The following is a 24,116-nucleotide window of genomic DNA, read 5'->3' as shown; positions in this document are numbered from 1 at the left end:
CAAAGCCTGACAATAATGGTGGGGCCAGGTCCTAAAAGTAGGGACAGATTTTAAATATTGCTCTAATAAACTTAAGAGAGCTGTTAGAATAACAGCATTTGTCTTAGCATGCATTTTTCTGAAGGATATGAAATCCTGCTATGAGCTATACCTTACGGAAGTTTAAAATTTCGCACCTAAGACGCACGCATAGGCATGGGTTCCCCTTAAAGACGCCACTGTTCACAACGAGAATCCAGGATCAAATTAGCAAAAGTGCAATATCCCTACCAGGCTCCACTAAGTGACATTATCAAAGCTACAACTGCTTGCAAACCATTCTCTGGGTTCCTTTTCTGTTACTTCTGCAGCAGCTACTGCTGCTAAAATTCCAGACAACTTTTGCTGGGGAAAGAAGCCCTCTAGTTTTAAGCAAAACACCTTGGAAAAGGTAGTAAGAGTGTTTGAAATCTTACTTAGCAAGATATGTTGTGAGGTTCAGCAAGTTGAATCTGACGTTCAACAGTATTCCAGTGGCATAAGTTTCAGCTGCATCTTCGCATGCAAATTTTATAATTCCACTTGTTGACCTTTCAACTGTTTGTTGAAATCAGCATAATATTCATTGCTGTTTTAATTCCCGTAGTGTGATTTATATATTCATCTTTGAAAGACTGAAAGCTAGGAGAAGCCAGGATTGTCAGCAGGGGAACCACTTCATTCAGTATATATAACCAGGGTTGCCACCCCTCCTTTTTTTTCCAGACTATCTGGAAAGCAAACTGATTCTCAGGTAGTCAGGAAAACACTGTACAAACTTCGGTATTCTGTTTCAAAAAGGAAACAGACTATCAGAGTTTGTAAATCAGCTGATTTACTATGCTTTTTTTACAGAAAAGCATAGTAAATCAGCTGAAAGCAGGCAACAGGAATGGAAAAAAAGGGTATTCTTCACCGAGTGGTGTCATCATAACATCACAAAATGGGTGGAATGTGGGCGGGAATGGGTGGGGTGGGCGGGGTTACTGGTGACACAAGAGGTGTGGCTTTACTCTGGTTTTAGCCACGATGAAAGATGGTAACCCTATATATAACGCAAATTGTGTTAGATCAATGTTTCTGGGGTTTCTGACGGTTTTGTGCTCTTAAGACTGAATCCTTTTGGAGTTGGGTGTCTGCGTAAAGTACTCTGCATGTCTGAATGGAACGTGTGATTCCGTGCAGTGAAATCCTGATAAAACACTGGTAGTTAAGTAACACAGTATTGCTTGAATGCATTAAATCCATGATGCCACCACCGAAGAGGTTTTTTTTTTTTTCTTTTTGTTTTTTTGAAGCTGAAGCTGCTGTGGTGGGGGCTAGACAAGACAAGATGGTCTTGTAAAAGTGGGGGGGGGCACTCCCTCCCCCTCGCTCTATAGTTCCAATGCCCATGGATACTGCAACTTCTGAGCGCATAAGGTTGATGGTCACTTAGGCTGTTTGGAAGCTACTGACTGCCCTAATTTTGTTGGGTCTATTATTAAGAATCCAGTCTAAGGTTGATTGCCTACCAGTACTTTTTTGGACTCTAATAACTGAGGTAATTAACTGTGTAAAGCTGTACAGGTTTATAGAATCAGATGGGGTGCTTGCATTGATAAGCTACTAGTCTATATTTAGGTCTCCTAGTATTATGGTTTCATGTTGTATATGGTGGGAAATCCAGTATAGGATATTTTCCACAGTGGTAATGTTTTTACCTGGTGGGATATAAATGACTTGTAAACAAAGTGTTTTCTGATTACTGATTTTTGAGGTGTGATATAAACAATTCTGCATTAGCAAACTGTGGTATATCCTGTACGTATGTGGTTATGTTTAGGGAATTTTTGTAGATCATAGCAATTCCACCTGTCCATTTGTTTATCCTGTCAAGCCTAATTATATTGAAACCAGGTAGGGAAATTTCATTGTCATTTATGTCTTTTTTCAGTCAGGTTTCTGTAGCTATGATTATGTCTGGGGAATATGTGGGAATACAAGCATGTATGTCTTGGATTTTATTGCATATGCTTCTAAGTTTGATATTTAGGAGCAGAAGGCTGGGATTGTGGGATGGGAGATGAAAAGAAAATGGCAGTTTTTTCTGTTATGTGGGAGTCAGGGTTTGGGTAAGTGTTTCCATTGATTTTTTGGGGAGTGAAAATTTTATGAAGGAAAGTATGTAGCCAAATGCATTTTGTTTTAGTTTTATTGGATTTTATATAGTAACATACTTAGATTTAAGATACCTGTAACTGAAAAAGTTTAAGAAGGTTTGCTGATACAGTGTGGGTATTGTGATGATTGACAGAGTTGGTAACTGTTGGTGTAGTGAGTGTGTGTTTGTAGAAGTATTATTTATATTTAGTAGAGAGGTACGATAATTGCTAAAGAGTGTTAATATGCTGAGGAGGCACACTAGTAGGACTTGAGTCAGAGTCATTTTGTAAGGCATGTAAGTTAGATTTTGCTGAAGATAGTTTACACTGTAAAATGTTACTGGGCAAGAGCAGTAACAATACAGCAGTTTAATTTCTAAAAGGATATGCTGGGTTGCAGCACATTAAGTAAATGAGTCAAAGATGGTAATTGTGGGGCAATTGCTACTGGGTTATGCTCTGTTTAGATACAGAGATAGGTTGGGAGAATTGTAGGGGTGGAGTTGGGATAGTTTAAGTGTGGAGTAGGAGGGGTGAGTGGGAACTGGTGGTAATGTAGGGGAGCGGAGTGAGCCCAAGTGTAGTGAGGGCGAATGAAGCAGGGCCCAGTCACTGAATCAGCAATGCAACAGTCCTGAGAAAAACAATCAGAAAGCTTTGGCTATGGCATAAGATAAAAAGGCTTCCAGAAATAGTTAACAGCTGTTAATGCTGTTAAATGTTTGCCTCTCCTCCACAAAATGACATTGATCCATGTTTATCAGTTTTGGCAGCATCTTATCCATTCTCTTACCTAGTATAGACATAAATTCTTTATAATCATGGTTTAAAATTGAAACTGGTCTATACGAAGTTGAATTTTAATGGTCTTTACCCTCTTTGAGTAGTACAGCAATCACATCTGCTCCTAGAGACTTCCCTCTTGATTGATTATACATCACCATTTTATCTCACCCCCTCCTGTCTCAGCTATTAATTATTGAGCCTCGTCTTCCTCTAACTTTGGCATATTTAAGTCTTCCATAAATATTTTCTTTTGCTTCTTTTCTTGGCTCTCCCATTTCATCTACTCTATACAGAGTTGCATAGAATGTTTGAAATATCTCAAATGCAGGCTCTCTGGTTATTTTCATAGTCATAGGCTCCCTAAGTTTAGCAACACAACTTTCTATGTTCTTGATATTTTTTGCTGCCTAGGGTATTTTGCTAGTAGTTTTTGTGCTTTTGGGTTCTTATCAACATATATTTGTTTTTTAAACTAATGCACATAATCCAAATACTCCCTTATTTCCCTACAGTAGTCAGTAATTCTTCCTGTTCTTGTTCTGTAACATTCCCCTTCATTTGCAATACTTTAAACTTTGATAATCCTGCAAAATAATTCCTATTGCTTCTTTCTCATCTACCTTTCTCATTTCTACCATGTCTTTAAATTCCAAATTCATTTTATTGCACTCTTCAGCTCTCCCTTCTGAAGATGTTTATATATTCCTTATCATCTCTTTCATCTAACAATTTGATGTTTTTATATCAATATATTTTTAATTTTTATTCTAGATCTTCGACGTTACATCTAATAGTTCTAATATATATTTATAACTATTTCAAAATATGACTATTTGTTCTTTATTTTACTGCGTATGTACGTACTGTTTTTGTGGAGCTTTTCTCCCCGAGCCTCTGCTGAAAATGGGCTCACACCCAGTCAGGCTATCCCGGTTAACAAATGTAAAATAAAATAAATAAATAACTCTTGAATTGTTTCCATTTCTCATTCCTTAGCTCCACTCTTTTTAATACGTAAGTAGAAAGCCACCGGTGTCGCATTTTATTAGTTGATTACCATGGATCTTTTACTTAGCGTTTAGTGGCACATGATCAGAAATAGTTACTGGATGTATTTCAAAACTGTCAGTGAAATACACATTCTACTGTGAAATATCATTTCTGTCCAGTCTAACCTTGGTAAATAATATGTACATTCTGTTTGGGTTCCTGCTAGTAATTTCACATTTTGTGTCCCAATGATTCTCATATATTTATTCATAAATTTCCCCTCCTTTATTATACTTTAACTTCTAAGCCCCCTGATGTATCTTCACTATGCTATATCAAGTTCCAGTCCCTTCCCATGAATAATATTCCCAGCTAATTACCTTTCCATAATTCTCCTAAGTTCATCAATAGTAATTTTAGGTGAAATATGAATGCATGTCAATGTAATCCTTTCCTGCCAGCCATCATTTATTACCACAAAATCAATTGTTTTTGTCTTTCTTCTCCTCCTCTATTATTGGAGCTCCACTCACAATCAGTATCATTACCCCCATTTTTCCTTTGTCCCTGATTCTCTGCTGAATGACCAATCTGAATTCCTTTCTTTGCCAAATTCATATTTGTTTTGTCTGTGTCTCCTTTAACATTGCTATTTGCACACTACACTTCTTAATATATCACAGCACTCTTTGCTTCTTTTCTATACGTGCAATGTCATTCATATTCCATGAAATGATTGCTAAGACAGTCATTTTGATAATATGTTATTATTTTCACATATATTACATAGCTTTCTTTAATATGTGTTTCCAATTTGCAACTTACATTAACACATCAGTGTTTGGCCAGCTGATTTTAAATGCAATTTCAGTGTCTCATCTCCGTTTGAACCCATGTCACACATTCCTAGACTTTTGAGTTTAATAAACGCATATATATATATATATATATATATATATATATATATATATATATATATATATATATACACACACACACACACACACACACACACACACACACACACACACACACACACACACACACACACACACACACATTTTCCAGAAGAGATAGTTGCCTCTCCATCTATGGGTAAATGCCCCAGATAGGCAGCTACATCTATAGGCTTTACCTTTTCTAAAGTTAGGTTTAATTCTGCTGAAAATGCATATCAGAGCCTATGTTCCATCCTGTACCCACTTTTTCCTTTTTTTCCCATCTCAGCTTCCTTCCCATATGTGAAACAGAAGTTGCATACTCTCAGTTAACAGATTTTTAACCTCTAGGAAAAAAGTGGCCTGGCTATCATTAAAGAAATACATTCTGCATAGTTGTGATTTATATTGAAGAGACTGATGTTACTAGGGATGCATTTGCTTGTATTTCGTTCAGTATATCAGACTTCATATATTTTCACTGAATTGTTGGTCACTTCCACTTTAAATATTATTTTACATGTTTACCCATACAGATAAATCAAAGTTCATGGTTCAATCATCTCCTGATTAATTAACAGTGTCTGCAGACAGTTTATCTGTAACTGAAATTCTTTTTATAGATAAAAAGCCTAGCAATGCTTCTACTGTTTTATGGCATTGTTCATCTCACATGCTTTATTTATTTATTTGACATTTATTTACTGGGAAAGTACAATTGTGATAATATTCCATATTCAGCAGAGGCCCAAGGAGAAAAGCTCCACATTGACATAATATGGATACAGTTAAATAAAGTTATTACAAACCCTAATACAGAAGAACAACATATTAACTAAGTAAAAATTCAACTTTAGTTCATACAGTGTGAACCTACGCATACATAGTACAAATAACTGGACAGATATAACAGTTGGAAAAGAATGTTTTCAATAGTTAAAGAATTCACAAGCTGCAGTTCATAGAGATGACACTGAACACACTGAGTACACTCTTTGGAGCACAGATTACTAGATAATATAACGAACTTTCTAATAACAGGAAAAAGACTAACACAAAGGTAAACCGGGTCTGCAAAAAACACAGAACAAATCCAACAGATGCATACAGATACCGGAAATGCTCAATGGAGTAGAAGCTGTTAATATTCCACACTGTAAACATATATTAACAGCTTCTACTTGATTGAGCATTTCCAGTGTCTGTATATGTCTGTTGGATTTATAGTGAACTATCTACCAGCCTGCATAACACCAGTGGAACCACCATACTTTAATACATCCATCTGACAGATCAACCTCTTTCCCTTACTAAGCCTGCACCACAACCTTACACTACTTCATCTAGCCTTTATCTTGTTGGACTGTAAATTCTAGATACATTGCAGTTGGGAAAGAAAAAAGATGACTTTCCTACCTGAACATCAGTGGTATTATCATCATCCAGTTCTAAACCCCCCACCTCACATTTAAAGAGCATTTGCATACTTTATAAAACTACTTTACAATGTAGGATGAATCTGATTTCACAAAGTTTATTATAAACATATTACTCACAAAAGAAAAACAAAGAAAACGTTTTATTTTCAGTTACAGCTTAAGTCCCTTCATTATCCTTCTAAACAATAACAATCTGGGAATTATACTTTAACGTTCTTACACCCGTCTAATGGTCCAACATCTTCCATTTGTTCCCCTTCCACTTCTTGCAGAAGCACGATTCTCATGACCAAACTGCATCCTATGGAAACAATACTTCACAGTTCATCCATTCATTTTCTACACTGACATTCTTAAGGGCTTTTTTCTTCATCATAGGTTCATAGGTTGGTACTAGGCTATTGGCCCTAGGGCGTATACAAGCCTAGCCATAACAATTCCCTGGCTATTTCTTCCTACAGTATTTACTTCCTTGGACCCCTGTCTAGCAGGGTGACTGATGTGATCCCTGGGGTGAATTTCTTATCTCCCATCCAATCATCAAGGTTCCTTTTGAAAAGGGCCAAAGAGGCACTGCTTGACATGTATGGGCAGTCTATCCCAGAGTCTGGGGAGTCTCTGGGTCAGGAACCTGTCATCTCTACTACCCAACATCAGTCTCTGGTTCAATTTAAAGGTACTCCTGTATTTATTTTTTCCATAATCAGTTCCTGAGCTTTTTTCTGCTGATTGATCATTTTCATTTGCAACACTGGAAATGGTTTTATTGCAAGGTTGTGTCTATTGGCTGTGCCATTATCAGAGGAATGAAAAACAGAATTGCCTTCAACTTCATGGCTAACTTTTTTTTACAGGTAAACATTTTAATTTCCCCATTCACCTATTGAACATCCAAAAATGTATTTGCTCCTTTTGAAAAAAAAAATTCTGAAGATATATCAACTTAAATCTCACTCCTACCTATCAATGCCATCTGATTGCAGTGATAAACTTGCTTCTCTTTTGCCTAATAAGTAATCATTTTTTCTGCCACAATTTTGTCAAAAGCAGCTCCTTCTGCTGATATGATTGCATCTTTACTGGCCAAATTTGGAGCATAGACATGATGTGCCCTGCTAACAAATCTTGCTATGGAATACCAGTCCAGTTGCTTATTTGTACCTTCATAAGATTAATGCAACCTGTTCCTTCCAGTTTCTCCAGTAGAGCAAAAAATCTTAGGTTTTCTCTACATGCTATGTCTTCTAACTCTTCTATTTTTTTTTTTGTTTTTGTTTTTTTTGGAAACAGTTATTGATAAGCCTGATATATAGTCAGTGTTTCCTTCATTTCAACCTTTGATTTCTGCAGTTTTATTAGCTCATCTGAATAGTTACATAAAACTTTTTCTGTTCTTTCCAGCCTTTTCATTTGACATTTGACTGTGTTTGCCCAGCACCTTACTTATGTTAAACATATGTGAATTTATTTTATTTATTTTTCCTCTAAATTACTGGAAGCCATCTCCCGTACTGAGACTGAAACCTGATCTGCTTTGTGATATATAGCTGCACGGCTCATCCCCATCAGTTTTTTATTTTCTTCTTTTCCTTTTTCTAGTTGATTTTCTCTATCTTTCTCTAATTTTTTTTCTGACATCCACACAGTATTAAACTAAAAGAAAAACTGCACCAAAGCTAACACACAGTGCATTTATTGACAAATAAATAAAAAGGTTAGTGCTTTCGCGACCACACTCGTCACTTTATCAGACACACAAATAAAAATCACTACAACTTTATTGCCTGTCTGAAATGATCAGCTGACCTGTAAATCACATGTCTGCTTTAACAAGCATTACAAAACATAATGGTATAACTTAATGATATTACTTCTTTAAAACCTTTTTTAAAATCTTGTCGCATTAAACATTAAAATGTATCCTAGATGTTTTATATAGGTTGAAGCATATGTAGACATGTTTTCATGTATATATTTCTAACTCCTATTTAGTATATGTTTAATATGTATAGATGGACACATATAATTTTGTATAGGGTGATAGTACTTGATTATAGAGTTAGCTTGGTATCAATAATATTTTATTTTTTTTTATATTTTTTAAAGAAAGATCCCTATGTTTTGTAATGCTTGTTAAAGCAGACGTGATTTACAGGTCAGCTGATCATTTCAGATAGACTATAAAATTGTAGTGATTTTTATTTGTGTGTCTGATGAAGTGATGAGTGTGGTCGCAAAAGCGCTAACCTTTTTATTTATTTTTCAATAAATGCACTGTGTGTTAGCTTTGGTGCAGTTTTTGTTTTAGTTTATTTTCTTATCTGCACCAGCCTTACTTTGAGTTGTTTTCTTGTTCTTTATCCACACAGTATTGTGAGTAACCAGTAACTGAATTTTACCCTAATAAATGAGTTTCCAAAGTTTCAGTTTTCACACTGGGAGAAATCTAACTGACTTGTTGATCAGTGTGCAGCCATCTTGAAAGTTAAGGAAGAATCACATTGATGGAGTATTGAATCCACTGGGACCTTTCTTATGAGGAGGCAGTGCCAGAAGCAGACCCTAGAAATTGATCCATTTCAGTAATGGTGTTAGTTCAGTGAGTAACACTTCCTGTCTAAAAAGGCCTCAAGAGTGAATAAGATCTGGTGAGATGTATGGAGGGGGGTTGACATTATTTGTGTTTGTGTTTAACATGTCTTTTCAATGATGTGTGGAGAGTTGGGACGATACCTCTGAAATGGCACAGGAATAGTGGTCACTGCTTTCTGAAAGGGCAGATGTGGCTATGTTTCAGCTATAGAGATAACACATTCCAAAGTAAATGCCAGGGGTCTAGAAAAGAGAATCCATCTGACAGACACTTCTTTGCTTCAAGAGGACCAGTATGGATTCCATCCTGGTTGGGAACAGTAGATCAACGCTTTGTTCTTACAAAGATATTTGGGGGGGTCAGTCATGGAAGTTTGTCAATATTGTCAACATGTGTGTTGTGGACTTAAGCCAAAACATATGACCATGCACCTTGAAACATCTTATGTGAAGTGCTACAACAGAATGGGGTCACAGGACCATGGCTACATGCCAGCTTGTCACAGTATTTGAAGAGTGACAGGCCTCTCTAAACCTTAGGCACTATGACAATTACATACAAGGCAGCTGCAGGACTCCAACAAGGGTGTGTCTTGTCTTCTCTCCTGTAATTTTTATGGACAAAACATCAAACCACAACCAATGTTTGGCAATCATCCAATCTGAGGATGTGAGTGCTGCAAATTTGCTATTTGCTGATGAGGTCATCCTCTTATCCACAAGTTAACTATGGCCTCCATTGGGCACTGGAGTGATTCACTACTACTATAAAGCTGATGAGTTTAAAAGAACCATCTCCAAATCAGAGATTGTGATTCTGTCCTAGAAAAGAATTAATTGTACTCTGCAGATTCATACCTGAAATGGGTAGTTTAAGTACATTGGGGATTTGATGGCAAGTGAAAGCAAAAGAGATCAGGACAGTGACCAGTAATTGGGAGCAATAGCAGCAATACTGTAGACCACTGTACCAGATTACAGTGCTGAAGCAAAAACTGAGTCATAGGACAAAACTCCCAGTCAGTCTGTGTCCCCTTCCTCATCTATGCTCTTTGGATAGGGATCGATAGGATGAGCTCATGCATAAAAGTGGCAGAAATGAGGTTCATTCACAGTATATCTTGACTCAGTCTCTGTGACAGAGTGAGGAGCTCAGCAATCTAGGAAGACCACAAAACACAGTCACTGCTCTTTTGTATAGAGAAGACTTATTTGAGGTGGTTTGTTCATTTTACAAAGATGTCCCTTGAATGCTTCTTATAGTAGATATAGCAGGTACTTCCCAGTAGACAAAGATCCTGAGGAATGTACAGGACGTCTCAGGGACTATATCTCTTAGCTTGCCTGGCAATGTTGAGTATCTCACAGAATACATTGGAAACTGTTGTTAAGGGTAAAGTAATCTGAACTTTCATTTCTGCTTAGCTTGCTACCATGATGAATCTCAATGGGACAATCAGTTCAGAAAAAGTTCTTAATCTTAACATTTATCCATTGTTATGTTGAAATCTATTAATTACCAAGCTAGTTGAATTCCAGACAGAAATGAGTTTTAAATATTTCTTCTTACAAAGTGTCTCAAGTCAGGCAAGTCACATCGATACAGTGAGGATGGAATCTCTGCTTAATGGGATGAAACCTTCACTGCAAAACAGATGACCTGAGTTTAAATAGCAGTTCAGACCCTGGAAGATCTGGGAAAGTGGGAGTGAGTGGCTCATGCTGACTCACCCATCCTAAGGGGAGGAAGTGGCTGTCTCAGTTGGCCAAAATACTCCTGGAAAAGAGGAGGCTTAATGACAACAATGACCACATGACTGGTGAATGTGGGCTTTTGAGTTGATGAGGCATGTGTTTTGGAACGCAGACACGGCATAGGAAGGCAAAAAATAGCCCCATTGTGATATTGATGATTATGTCAGACACCAGGATGTGGGTGCAAAGAAAAGCAGATAGTTACCTGGCAATAGGGGAAAATGGGTTAACAATACTTAAGACACAAACACTATGCTTATAAGCATTGGTAATGCAATACTGATGTTCCACTACAACTGAAAGAGTGCACAAATAAAATAGAAAATAATAATTTACTGGAAAAGCTCACCCGGACTCTGCCACAACTTGCTGTGAAGGAAAGGTTAGTTTGATGTTGCTTGTGGGGGAAAGGTGAGTTTGGTTTTGCTTTCTTGCATTTTCTGTTGTGTCATTGCCTTCTTCTGTTTTGTATATTGCAATTTATTTTCTTTACACTGTGTTTTACTTGTATTCTGATTTCAATTGCATATTTAAACTAGGAAAGAGACCACAGCTCTGTCTCTTGTGAGTCACACAAAAATTAAGTTTTCCTGCTCTTCCACCCTGCTGCTGTTGCATTTTTAAACTCAGCTGTCTTTCTAGTTGCCTGCCCCTTATTTTAATTTGATCACATATCTCCTTCCCTCTCCTTTTACATTGGCTATTGTGAGTAGGCAAAAAAATTATCATTTTGTAAAAATCACTCCCCTTCAGCTATTTAAATTTATGGCCATCCCACTGTATTCCATAGAACCAGAATACAAAGTGCCCATCCCTTTCCAATCTATATTGCTCTTTTAAAATTAGTGTCTTTCCACTTAGATACCTAAAGCTTAAGTAACTCCCTCTTTCACATCTAATTGCTTAGTGGACACTGCAGTTGTTAGGATATTAAACCATTTTTTCCATCTTCCCTTTAAAACCTGCAACATCTTCTCCAAGACCACCAATTAGTGGAAAGCTCACATTCTGTCTCTCATTAGTCATCTTGGAGATCAGTGCTTCTGTTTTTCTCCTTGTGAGAGAGTGAGCAAAGGGACATTATTTCCTGGAGACTGCTGATCACTGGAAAGCCTAATAACTGCTTCATAGATGGCAGCTTGGAATTTGTGGTTATATTTTGCTCCTGATGACTGAAGGAGCAGAGTGCATTGATTCCTGACTATTTCTGATTGGGCAGCAAGTGCCTGCGTTTAATCTTCCTGATTGGTCTGGTTGCTATTCAAGGCATCTACCAGGAAAAGGCTACAACAAGACTAAATATCCTTGCATCATCTGGGACAAGATTATGGATCACCAAAGAGCACGTGGCCTGCTTTTCATCTCAGGATTGGTGATACTGGTTTGCTTTGGGTGAGAAAAGAAGTAAAGAAGCATTGTGTCCCAACAGCATGAAGCTGTGGTGAGACCAGCAATAGTACTTTACCAGGCAGTAACCAATCAGGCAATCCCCCTCTTTTCATCATTCTTCACTAACTAATTCTTTCTTTTCAATAAATACTGCTTGATTGCCTGCTGTCTAACATAACTTCAGAGTATCTGCCTAAATAATTCATCCATAAATCATCAGGGTCTACTTATTACTTTCCCATCAAGTGTTCCCTGTCTAGACACAGACACCTTTTGGTGATACTTTTCCTGTAAAAGCACCATTGAAATTTCACCAATACCTAGTTCACACAGCACAACTAGTTTGCATTGACAAGCACTGACCCCAGAGTTGCAAGCCGGACACTCTTGACATTACTTTATATTTTCATTCCGACTGTCTAATCAACAAAAAGGGCCTGTTGCCATGGATATGAACTTTCCCACTATCTCCATTACCAGAATGGTGAATATGGGCATCCTGAGGCAATGGAAAAGTTGTCTGATGCTTACTGACAACCAGTTAATTCTCAAACAAACTGATATGGTATGTGGGAGGTGTTTTACACTAAGTCACTGGAGACAAAGCTTTCCCATAAAAGCACTTCTAATGTTAATAATGTCATCAGTAGTACACATACTGCACTCATCACACACAATACAAAGCAGACACAAACACCCACATATGCTGAGGCACTTCAAAGTAACCTTCCTAAATGCTAAAGATGAAGCACACATAAATACCCTCAGCAGCCCCGAATGCCTCTTTCAAAACAACACCCACATCAACACATACAGCCACATTTCATGTAGACTGTACTTCTAAGCCTATAAGGCAAGCCACCACACAATCCAATATTCTGGTTACTGGAGACACCATTGTGAGACACACTGATGTCCGTCTAACCAGACTGAGTCAGGAGAAAGTCATGGTCATTGCACCACAAGTACTAGTATGACATGGACATAGTCCATGTGGGTGTAAATGGCCTCAGACATACCTCCATAGACTATATGAAGAGAGAAATTATGGAGCTTTCTGAATATGTGTCCCAGGCTGGTATGTACCTAGCATTGATCAGCATTTTACCTTCTCCAAGGATGATGCCACAGTACAAACAAAAGGATGACTGACTTTAATAATTGGCTTAGTTTCTGTTGACATTGTAAAGGGGTACAATATTTGTCAACATTGAACGAAATGGTCAACAGAATATGTTGCTTTGCCAGGGATGGTCTGTACCTCTCACCTCTAAGATTTTAAATATTAGCTAAAACATTGTCTTCCCCATAGTGCCTTTTTTAGGAAATGCCAAACTGGAAGTACTTCCAACATATCAAATCAAAATTAAGAAAATCTAAAGGTATTATTGCTCATTTTAATAGTCTAAACAAAAAAAAAATCCACTCCCTGTGAGCTCTCTTTACACTAAATAATGCTGACATCTGTGTGGTCACTCAGACATGGTTTAAAGCTGTAGAGGGCACACTAGTAGTGGAAGTCTATAATGCTTTCCACACATTTATAACAGTGACTAAACAGACAAGGACTAAAGGTGGTGGCTTCTTGATTTACATCAAAAATAAATATACCTCAAGGCTGGTCAAACTATAGTCCCCCTCTATGACCAAGGAAAATCATAACATGTATTTAAACTTATTGGAAGCACTCACCATACAATCCAATACCATATTCATGGGTAACTTTAATTAGCCCACTATTAACAGGGAATCCTATGTGACACCAAACATGCAGACACAGAGATTCCTGGATTTTGTAAACATAAACTCCCTGCGCCAGATTGTCAGTACACCAACTAGGGATGCAACCATACTGGATCTGGTTCTCACTAATATGGGAGACTGCAGCATATTCCCTCATATAAAATCTTCTCTGGTAAGGTCATGATGTAAAAATAAAACTTGGAACCCCAGCTAACCCTGGAATATTCAGGAAGTACTCTAAGGCTAACTTCATATTATTAAGTGATAACCTGGCAAAATTTCAAGGCTACATAATCCCTAAGAACACTGCTGCCTATGCAGAACTCTTCACAGAAACCCTATACAAGCACATTAATAGCTGAATAGAGGCAGCTGTACTCACCAGGAAGAAGTACAGAACTAACTCAAAAACAAGCCACCCTGGTAGAATCACAGCATCAATAGGCCATATAACAGAAAGAACAAAATCTTGGCAAAAATTAGGAGGTGCAGCACCCAGCAGGATAAAAGCATCTCATCAAACTAAACAAACAACTCAGAGGACAAATAAAGTCTACCAAAGGCAAATTTGAGGTAGAATTGACCTTCCAGGCCAAGGACAGCCACAAAACATTCTTTAGCTATGTCCACAACCTCAAAGGAAATTCCCAATTGTATGCAGAGCTCATTGTTAATGGAACATCCTATACTAAACCAGAAGATATAGCAAACCTACTGGCTGACAAAATCAGCTCCAACTTTACTTCTCTCTCTCCCTCAACCTTCCCTCAGGAAATACCATCAAATGTAACTCCCCCTACTATCACTAGGGAACAGGTCCTTAATGCTCTCTCTAAGGCCAAGAACACTGCATCAATGGGCCCAAACAATATTCCATGCTGCCTTATAAATAGCATAAAGCATGACCTACCAGGCCCTCTGGAATTGCTATTTAACTATAGCCTCCAAACAGGGATCCAAACAGGTTTTGTGATCATGAATGGAGAACAGCAATAGTCATCCCTGTGCACAAAGGTGGGCCATCTACAGACCCTGGAAACTACAGACTCATAAGTCTCACTAATCTCATATGCAAAGCCATGGAAAGAATTATCATGGAAATAATCGAAAGTGCCATAGGAAACCTCCAGACACTGGACCCAACACAATTGGTTTTGTAAAGTGCAGGTCATGCCTACTCAACCTGGTGGACATCTTTGAGAATGTCACCAAAGCAATGGATGAGGGCAGAATGGTTCACACTTCCTACCTTGACCCAGGAAGTTAGAATTAAGGAGTCCACTTTTACAAAGAGACCAGTCACAAGTGGAGTCTCTCAGGGATCAGTCCTGAGACCACCCCTTTTTAGCATATACTTCTCTGAATTCAAGGCCAATGTCAGTGGCCTCTGGCTGACTAAATTTGCAGATGATTGCAAATTAGGATCTGTCATTGAATACCCCACTGACACAAATGTTCTCCAGGAGGGGCTGATGTAGACAAACAACTGGTGTCAGACCCATAGACTAAAACTGAATGTCAAGAAATTGGGAAGTCATCAACCCTGGAAACTATCATATTGGAAACACACCTCTAAGAGTTGACCCAGTAGTGAAGGACTCAGGGACACACATAGACAGTAATCTAGCCTTTGACCATCACATGTTTATAGCAGTGATGAAATCATTCTATGTTGTGCAGCTTATAAACATAGGTATGGCATATAGGTCTAAGGAAGTCATTGTTGGTATTCATCAAACCTGTCACTGAGTACAATGCCCTCTTTGGTATGTACCTAGCCTAACCAGGCATATCCAGCAATTGGGATGTCCACAGGGGTTCCTCACTAAAAGAATACAGGGTGTAAGTAACATGTCCTGTGCAGACTACCTCAAGGCCCTGTCGCTGTAGTCTGTCTCCTACAGGCTGTTGAGGGAAGATCTATGCCTGGCATACAAGACTTGTTTAAACCCCACTTTGATGGACCTCTATCATATCTGCAAAACAAACAGCACAACAATTACCCATTATAAAGATTTAAACCTTGGCTGATATAAGTAGGACCTGTTAGGGAGACAGGTATGTATCCCAGAGGCTACCCTTCTCTGGAACAGGTTAACCATCCATTTGAAGCAGAGTTCCTCCCTAACCCAGTTCAGGTTTAACTTGGACAATTAGATGGGCAACAGGAAATTCAGCCCTGGTTTGGCACCTATGTCTCTATTGGATACAGGCAGCCCCTGGTTACACTTATCAAGGGTACAAGAACTTGTCAGAGATTTTGGGTGCATGGCTAAGCTTAAAAAAGGCCCTTTGGTCATTAGCTTAGGAAACACCTATGAATCTATGAACCTATTTACAGGGGAACAATCCTCCTGCAATCACTTTGGGAGACTTCATCTCTCACTTACCCTTACACAGTGCATTAATTTGATAGTTGTCCAACCACGGGATGAGGAAAGCATCCTAAAAAAGAAAAACATGCACCTGTACCCTGATTGCAGAATTATTTCACTGGCAAACATCAACCAGCAACTTTGAACAGACACAAACTGTGCTGCCATCTGACCCCATGTCGAAACCTCTACTAGCATCTGCAGCATACAATGTACACTGCTACACAAATGTTAAACAGAAGCTTTAGCTAAAACACATTGTATAAGGACACATTAACTATACATGCCATGTGACAGCTTTGGCTTTGTAATTCCTGGCTCTGATCTTTACCAGATCCAAATGAATGAATATTCCAAACGAAGCTCTTATCCGAGCCGTGCCTGATACCTTCCTTTTATTTTACATATTCATTTGATTTTGGGACCTGATACCATTTTCTTCATCGAGTTTTGGATTGATTTTAAATGTCCCATTATGTTTTATAAAGCCAGGTAAAGAGCAGCAAGGGAAAATAGGCTTCCTTGAAGGGAGCTGCTTTTTTAATCTGCTACTGGTTCACTAGCACATTTTGAATAAAGTGTCAGAGTGAGAAAAATCAAGAAGAAATCCATCAGTTATGATCAGGTCTTCCTAGGTATGAATGTGTCATATGCTGTACTCCACCAATTATTTTTGTTGTTGTTGTTGTTGTGATTTGCATATGTACAAACAATACAATGCTATCCCAAGTTGCACTAAATGATTCCTGATCAATCTGGCTTCCACATACACAAGCACCATATTGCTGTGTCAGGATATACTCAGGGGCTCCTGACTATGTCTTTGACATGTTCTGGCTTAAGCGTACATTTATCCATTCATAGACTTAGATCTGAGTGCAGTCATAGTTGTTGGTGTACACTGTATCAAAATGCCATTACTTAACGAAGAGCTGTTTCTATCTTCTGATGAAATTCTAAATGATGCGCTTCTAGTAAGAAAAGCTGCAATCAGATAAAAGTGACTGCACACAGCACAGCCACAGCAGTCACCATGCATGTTTTGGCATGTTTTCCATCTTTCGTTAAACAGAGTTAGCAATAGTAAATGGGGACTACCACCAGTATGTCTTAATGACTGCTAATGAAATCTGAAAGTCTACTTTGTACGTGTCAATGCCCATCTCCCTTTGTATTAGCATCCAGTGTCATATGACAGAGCTTTAATGATGGTATTATTGCACTTGTTAGAATAAATAGATGTTGCATTTATTTATTCATTTCTTTAGTTGTTTGATACTGTTGAACAAAGAAATCAGAACTATGTGCACCATTTTAATGGGTGCTGCCTACCTGGATTAATGCCAAGGTACTCAACTGTCAGCTTGCAGCTGTAAATGAGAACAAAAGGTTATTAAAATTAAATGTCTTCTTTTGACAGCAGTTAAACATTATTGTTTAAACACAAATGAAATGTGCTGTACAGTTTTCAATATCATATTTAATTTCAGTTTTAATGTTTGGATTTCTACTCGTTACTGTCTCAAGTATTGGTGGCATTTCCAATTACCAGAGTAATTGTTACAAATACTCATAGCAATCCCCATTACTAGAATAATTCCCACAAGTACTGGTGGCAGTCCCCATTACCCGAGTAATTATCACAAGTACTGATGGCACTCCCCATTACCAGGGTAATTGTCACAAGTACTGGTGGCACTCCCCATTACCCGAGTAAGCATCACAAGTACTGATGGCACTCCCCATTACCAGAGTAATTGGCACAAGTACTGGTGGCACTCTCCATTACCAGAATAATGCACTTACTCTGCTGATAGTCCAGTTATGTCTGAGAATGACAGGCAGTTATCACTAGAAGTGAACCCTTTTGCTGAAGAATTGCATTATATTATGTTTTGATAAATGATGATCACCCTCAATATTTTAACTACTACAGCTACATATTCATGGTTTAATGCCTAGTTCATCTGTGCATTAAGTCTCCTATGTGGCTCAAAATCTATCAGTGAACCATAGTTTAGTGGTTGGCTTTAGATGTATAGCTATAGCAATTTGTCCTTCAATGTCTGTGTTTCTCTGGCTCCATAGAGTGCAGAAGCTTTAGGTTTAGAAATCACAGAGACAAAATTAGTATATGTTGCATTAATGTGATGAACTGATTTATGTCCACTTGTTGTAAGGCAAATAAACTTCAAACATGTCCTTTCAGATACTAGTTTGTTCCGAACTAGGCTACAATGTAGCAACCCAATATCCCTACCATTTTGGGATTTAAGACCACATATTACTCAGTTTCCACAAGGTCTGCTGCCATATCTGGTTACTTTAAACAGGGTTACTGTGACCTGTAAACTGAGTCTAGGCAGGCAAGGCTATCTCAACAAAGTTATATGAAAAATCTTAGCCTTTACCAGTCACCAGTAGATAGCTTTCCTCTTTTATCACAAGTCCAAGCAAATAACCAGCTTCAGTCAGTTGATTATTCTGCTGAACACCAGTATGAAAGTGCCAGTGAATATGGACCTATCATCACCCTTCTGCACTTTTACCATATCACAGGCAAATGCACAAATGCACTGTTGTAAAAAACAGACAACAGTTAATATCCAGTTTTTAAAATCTATAGGACAAACAGAAATGGGGCAAGAATAAAACATATTTAAAGATTTTTCCAAGATCCAGGTAAAATCCTATCATACTAAATTCATGACCTGAAACATCTATCAGCTACATACAACATGAATAAAATTGTATATACATATAAATTTTCAACTAAATATACACATAACTAAATAACTTTTTAAAAATGCTCATACTTTAAAAAATAAATTAACTGATAATAATCCATAACCAATAAGTAATAATAAAATGAAATAAAATAGTATAATATTAATTTCAGTTTGAAGTGTCACTGCCTTTAATTTAATCGCAAGCGTAGTAGATGGTTTACTATCACATGTTCGACACTACTGTGGCCAAAAGTGCATATATCCGAAGAAAATGTTCGGAAATCACAACACCAACCACAGTAAATGCTGAACTGAGCATTTCAGTGAAGTCTAATGTCAAACATTTCAACTTCACTGAAATTCTCTTAGCTGCTAAAGATATTTTAACATGTTTTGCAGGGGGCAAGCCCCCCTGCACCCCCCACACCCCCTACTTATACATACAAACTCTGAGATCACACTACACTGAGGAAAGGGTACATTTCCCAATCCCCAATATAATGCGATCTGCACTACACTGTCAAACCTTGCTATAGCGGCTATTCGCTATTGTAAGGTTTGACAGTATAGTACTTACACTAATGGTTCTGCTACCTGATCTACATACATACATTTATCGCACACAGTGTGCTTGACTATGTGATTGTAAACCGTAGTAGACATACTATAATTTTATAACAGTGGTCCCTTTAAGGTTAAACTATTCAGTTAGGTACTTAATTATTAATGCAGTTTTAAAGGCATTTAGGGATTGTGTTTTATTTAGTTCTGATAAAGTTTTTAGGCTGTCAAGACGAAAATACTGTATATTTCTTAACTGGCGTTAAACTTATATTGCTTGGTGGTCCAATATACTTGTTGCTGTGGGACTCGCTTTGCCTCTTGTCCTGGTTTGTCTGATTGCACACTTGGTTTTGGTTATTCCGTTTTGGGAGTATGATTTAAAACAAAATTTTGGTTATGAACCAAATACATATAATCTCTCTAATGTAGTACAATTAAACTGCAACACAGGTAAACTCACAAATAAACAGCAGTTAAACAATTACACGGGCAAAATAACAAATGCTTTGCAGTTAAACCACAAGATAGGTAAACTCATAAATAAACTTCAATTTAAACAACACAGACAAATTCACAAATACACTGCAACTAAATCATAACATAGGTAAACTCACCAGTGAACTACAATTAAACCACAACCCAGGTAAACTTATCAATGCACTGCAGATAAACCATAATACAGGTAAACTCTCCAATACAGTACAATTAAACCGCAGCATGAGTAAACTCACTAATGCACTGCAAGTAAACCACAATATAGATAAACTCACCAATAAATTGTAATTAAACAACAACATCGGCAAACTCACAAATACACTGCAACTAAATCATAACATAGGTAAACTCACCAAAGGACTAGAATTAAACTACAACATGGGTAGTATCACCAATCCATTGCAACTCTGACACACCAGAAGTGGGCTCACAAGTGCCGTTACTAAATTCTTCATCAAGTGTTGACCTAAAGAAGTTTTGACTGTTTTTCTGAGACTTTGAATACATAGATTCCCCCATGGACTCATCCAGGAGCAGTTTGCATGCCTTACTTTGACCAGTACACTTCCCTCCTCAGTCAACCAAACCCAGTCACCCACACAATCATGCTTGCCACCTAGTTTTGAATGATACAGGCAACAGCAAGCATCTAGACCTCAGGGGTAGCTTGAAAAAGACAAATTTGATGACAGCCAATTTACTATTCTGCTGTGGTTAAATAACATCCGTAAGTATGTGTTTTGATAGTTACGTATTCACATTTCTTCACTTCAAGGAGTCAAACATTTGCTGTAGTATTGGTATAAGCCAAGCATCCTACATAAGGGATGTAGTCAATAGCTCTGTATATTAGATATTGTAGTATAACTTGTCATACATTACAAACTGCATTACCCAATTTTAAATAGCTTAATGTATTTCTTCATAGGCCACTCTTAATATACACCTCTCACACATTTGGATATTTAATGCAACCCTCTTTCATCTGTCTATACTTAGTTTACTTTTAATAACAGCATTTAATAGACCCACATTAGGTAATGTTATTGCCCTCCCACCATTTCTTTCAATATCATGTAATTAACTAGCATTTTTTGTTGTTAATCTAGTTTCACTTTTTCTTTGTTTAACAGTTCCCAATTCAGCAATAGATTTTGTCAAACAACCTCTAATCTTACTTCTCTTATTTATTTTTCTCATCATATTTTTATGTAATAATTTATTATTGCTATCAGTGTCCTAAATATCAAGTGTGTAAACTTTCTCATTTAATTCCCTGCTTTATACAATTTATTTTATATAGAAAAGTTGAAACAGTAACAGTTACAATCACTTTTATTTGACCCAGTTCACTGAACACATTCAGCTTCACTCTGCCCGGGCTCAGTCTGCTCCCCTATTCTACCCCCTATTCCCACCCACCCCACTTAATCTAAATTGAAACACTCCTGTCTCCACCCACCTCAAAGCTCAACCAATCACAGTCTATAATGCATGCACACATTAACTACAGTATTTGCAGTCCCTCAGATAATTCATGTAATACTCCCTTGACTACCCAGTTCTCCTTTCTGTCCTGTATATCATAACATACTCCCTCCCCTCTTAATTACCAGCACCTTAACACCATGTGGTTTCCCAATATGACACATCAACCCTATTTTTTCTTCCCCATCTCTATCCCTAAACTTGTCAAAATATCATCCTACACCTAGCCACAATGATACCAGTCTACATGCTGACTCTCTCACTTCTCCTGTTACTCACCCATTTAACATCTTTACCTTCACACTTTCATACAACCCATCACCAACATCCTAGTTGTACTATCCAAAATCCTGCAGCATACACCACCATTAATTCACCCAAGATAGTACCTACCTTATACTGTCCCAATACCACAGATTTTTTCAAATACAGCCTACACTTACTTAACCCCAAAATACATAAGCTAAAATTAAAAATGAAAATAGGTTCATAGGTAGGTACTAGGCAATCTGCCTGAGGGCATTTATAAGCCTAGCCAGAGTGCATTGACTTTCTCTGCCCCATTGATTAATTAACTGAGCCTCTGTAAAGCAGAGCCAATGAAATGATCCCAGGGGTGTATTTTCTGTTACCCATCCACTCTTCAAGGTTTCTCTTGAAGAGTGTTAGTGAGGGGCTCTGCCTAATGTAGTTAGGATTTTTTTTCTAAAGCATGGGGAGTCTCTGTGACAGACATCTATCCCTCCAGCATGTTCTATTTATTGTGGTGGCAAGGTTTAGCGAACTAGAGCACGTGGCTTGCAGTGACTTGGATTTCTTTAGGTGGAGCATGTCCATCAATTCTGAATTGGACATGGCTTTATAAGTCAGGCAGAGATCACCTCTGAGTAAGCAATATGCCAATTAGTACAACCAGAGTTTTTTCAGTCGGGCTGCATAGGACATATGTTTGAGGCCAGTAATTCTCTTGGTGAGGTACTTTTGTGGTCTTTTCAGCTGTTGGAAGTGTCTTGTGAGGTACATCCCAAATGGGGTATTGTACTCTATGATGGGTCTGATGAGTGACGAGTAGAGGGGCACTATAACCTCTTTATTTCTAGATGCAAACCCTTTAATAATTAGATGGGTCACATAGAAGGATTTCCTAGCAACTTCAGCAATATGATTGTCAAAGGAGAGATTACTATCTACCTTGGTCCCCCAGATCTCTTATTACCTCTTCGGTATTAAGGGGGCTGCCACCTATGTGGCAATTCGTGGGTGTTTTGTTTTTCCCAAATGGGATGACTATGCATTTTTTGGCATTTAGCTTGAGGCCATGACTTTGACAGCAGGTGTCTGTCTCAGTAAGGCCCTTTTGGAGGGTGTCCGTGTCAGCCGGAGAGTCAATTATGGCTCCCAGTTTGCAGTCATCAGCGAACTTGGTTAGCCATAGTGCTCCTGTGTTTGCCTGTACTTCTGAGAAATATATGCCAAACAGTAGGGATCCCAGGACCGAGCCTTGTGGGACACCACTTGTGACTGGTTTAGAGTGGGACCTGGAGCCTGCTATTCTTACTGTGTGAGCTCTGTCTGTAAGCCAGTTGGCAACCCATCTCATGACGTAGGAGTTTATGTTCAGCTGCTGAGTTTTTCTGTAATACCTGAGTGGGGAATGGTGTTGAAGGCCTTGGCGAGGTCAAGGTCAGCTGTGTGAACCACCTTTCCCTCATCTATGGCCTTGGTGACTGTCTCAAAGAAGTCAACCAGGTTTATTGAGCATGATCTGCCCTTAACAAAGCTGAACTGGGTCAGGTCAAGTGTTTGTAGGTTCCCAATGTCGATGATGCACTCCATAGCCTTGCAGACCAGGCTAGTCAGGCTTATTGGGCGATAGTTACCAGGATCAGTTGTGGCCCCTCCTTTTTGGAGCAGAATAACCATTGCTGTGTGCCATTCTATGGGCATGTAGCCTGTGGAGAGGCTGAGGCTGAACAGCATGTTTAGGTGGGGGTTAGTTTGTTCTGTAGTTCGTGCAAGATGCAGCCTGGGACACCATCTGGCCCCATTGACGCAGTGTTTTTGGCTTTTGAAAGGGCTGTTTTCACCTGTGTGTCTGTGATTTCTAGGACACTACACTTTCCGGTATTGTTGTGGGCCCTTTTGGGGGTGAAGTTTGCACTGAATCTATCTGCCAGGATGTTGGCAATATCAGTAGGTTCAGTATATTTTGTGCTATTTTGCACTAGCTCAGTGCATATCTGAGTTACCACTTACATTCTTAACATAGCTAAATAAGGCTTTGTGGTTATCTTTTAATCCTTGGCTATATTTCTTTCAAAGTTAGCCTTGGATGATTTTATGAGGGACCTTAGTTTCTTACTAATACAGATCATGGATGTCTTTCCTTCTTGGGATTTGCTTTTTTTTTCTGAACTAGTTTCCTCCTTCTATTGTATAGCCTGTTTATGGCAGGGGTCCACCAGACTGGTTTCCTTCTCTTAGAAGAGTGAGTCTTGGTTTTGCTAGGGAAGGCACAATCAATGCATCCTTGTAGGTGCTCATAGAGTGCATTTGTAAAGGTTTCTTCATCTTGGGCAGCATTATCCTTTAGCGTGGGGGCTGTAAAACTTACCGCCTCTGTCTTAAGTAAGGTGAAGTTTGCTTTAGAAAAGTTTTTTACTGTGGTTTC

Source organism: Protopterus annectens, chromosome 3.part1 (assembly GCF_019279795.1).
Source record: "Protopterus annectens isolate FY-2018-M chromosome 3.part1, PAN1.0, whole genome shotgun sequence".
NCBI classification, from domain to species: Eukaryota; Metazoa; Chordata; order Ceratodontiformes; family Protopteridae; genus Protopterus; species Protopterus annectens.
Note: the sequence above shows the minus strand (reverse complement) of the source record.